Raw genomic sequence first — 2,319 nt, forward strand, 5'->3', positions numbered from 1 at the left:
GGACGTAATATATTAAGTAATGATATTAAGTAATGTCATGGTTTAACCCTAGCCAGCAACGAAATACCACACAGCCACTCGCTCACTGCCCCCGCCTCTGGTGCGATGGGGGAGAGAATCATAATGGTAAAAGTGAGAAAACTCATGGGTTGAGGTAAAGACAGTTTAAGAAAACAATAATAGAATACACAAAGCAAGTGGTGTACGATGCAATTGCTCACCACCCACCAACCGATGCCCAGCCAGTCCCTGAGCAGCAATCGCTGCTCCCCAGCCAACTCCCCCAGTTTCTATACTAAGCATGACGTCATACGGTATGGAATACCCCGTTGGCCAGCTGGGTTAGTTGTCCTGGCTATGCTCCCTCCCAACTTCTTGTGCACCTGGCAGAGCACGGGAAGCTGAAAAGTCCTTGAGTAGCATAAACACTACTCAGCAACAACCAAAACATCAGTGTGTTATCAACATTATTCTCATACTAAATCCAAAACACAGCACTATACCAGCTACTAGGAAGAAAATTACCTCTATCCCAGCCGAAACCAGGACAAGTAAATAAAGAGTTGGTTGGAGAGCAAACTGAGTCTACATAAAGGATGATATACTGTAGGGAGCTTCAATACCTCCACAGCTCTCCCATTTGTTCATCAAATGTGCTTTAGAAGACACGTGGATTAACTGATCAGAGCCAGAAAGGAAACAGTAGTGTAGGGTAGGCCTGAAGCGATTAATCAGTGAATCTTAAGGAAAGGAAGCTCAAATTCTGCTTGGGATTTTATAAAGCTCCAATCCTGCAAATACTTACGCATGCTATTAGTGTCCAGCAATCCCACTGAATTCCTTATCGTTAAAAGGCTAGAACATTATTTTTCTGTACAGGAGTTACTTATTCTGCTTTGCTTGCAAAAATTCAGTATTTTTGGTGGATGACAATAATCTTGTTTCACAACTGTTTCCAAGATCAAAATACCAGGGAAAGGACCTAAATCATGCAGGCAAGGGCTGTGTGATGACGTAGCTGTTGCAGCTACATCCAAAGACAGCTGTGTTACAAGTGATACACCTATTAAAATAGTGATGAACACTGAAAAATAAAAGGAATGGATTTGTTCCTATGTCAAGGGCAAAGAGAAGTAATTATTTCTTATTTTAATCAGATTTAGCTATCAAAACAGTATGTACCAGATCTAGGAGGCATATCCATTACAGCACAAACTAAATTTGCAAGTAACGTACACAGAAGTAAAATTTTCTTAAGAGTTGTTTTCATATTTATACTTTATAAATCCAGACATATTAAACCTGCTGTGGCAACAAAGACTTGCACAAAAGAGTGAGACTTAATATACCTTTGGGATAAGGCCTTTTTCAACTAATGTGGACTATATTTTCAATTCCACAATCCATAAATCATATTTATGTATCAATTTCTCTACCATTTTCAACACCTTATGTTCATAGTTTAAAAAGAAATATTTCCCAATTCACCATTAAAATCATTCCCTGATTGGTATCTTACCGTTCTTTCCGGCATAAAATTAGTATATCACCTAAAAGTAGATTGCCTTTGATCCCCTTTATAAGATCACGAATTTTACATATGAAAGAGTTGAGTGAACTTCTGACCATGAACTGGGTATCAATTATTATCTGCACTGACATTTGAAGTGCTGTTTCAAAAGCCTTAATAAAATAAACCTTTTATTTTAAAAGTTTGAAAAAGATGAGTACACAGTTCAGTATTATAGTTAGATGACAAACCTCACACCAACACTAATTATTCCAATAACTCATCAGGACCTTGAAACTATCAGTAACCATCTGGTGCACATCTGTGTGTCTGGAAAAAGAAACTAAATTATTTTCTTGGTAGATCAGAGAAGAAAGAAGGGGAAAGAGCACAGGGAAGGCCAGTAGTAAGATTACATTTTTAGAGACTGACAGCGATTATTCCTGGTAGCCACAAAAATCTACAAGATGATGTAGCCTGGACTAATCACAAAATAAATAATACAAAATAAAGAAATACTGGTTTTGTACGTGTCTTGTACGTGTTTAGTATGTGTTTGATGATATACTATATCTATACTATATTAAATTGCACTGCAGAACAAGTATTATTCTCAATATGAGAAAAAGTCACCTTGAAACAATGGATAGATAAGTCATTTCCAGTCAGTTTCCCTAATAAGGCTTACAGCTATTCATTAAAGTACAACATGAAGGACACAAGATAGACTAGGTGTTTTTAACCGTGCTTGGGAACTCAGTTTACGTCAATATATTAAGTTATAATTATCTGAAATAGGGAAAGAAAAT

The 2,319-nt window shown here is 37.1% G+C and overlaps 1 protein-coding gene across 1 annotated transcript in view; it reads right to left on the bottom strand.

The window, feature by feature from the left end:
* The window catches only part of LOC104080008 (ADP-ribosylation factor-like protein 8B), a 27,989-nt gene that overhangs the window by 9,545 nt on the left and 16,125 nt on the right, over positions 1 to 2,319 (bottom strand). The gene's annotated exons all lie outside the window — the stretch shown is intronic.

The sequence above is a fragment of the Fulmarus glacialis genome, unplaced genomic scaffold (assembly GCF_000690835.1).
Source record: "Fulmarus glacialis isolate BGI_N327 unplaced genomic scaffold, ASM69083v1 scaffold627, whole genome shotgun sequence".
NCBI classification, from domain to species: domain Eukaryota; kingdom Metazoa; phylum Chordata; class Aves; order Procellariiformes; family Procellariidae; genus Fulmarus; species Fulmarus glacialis.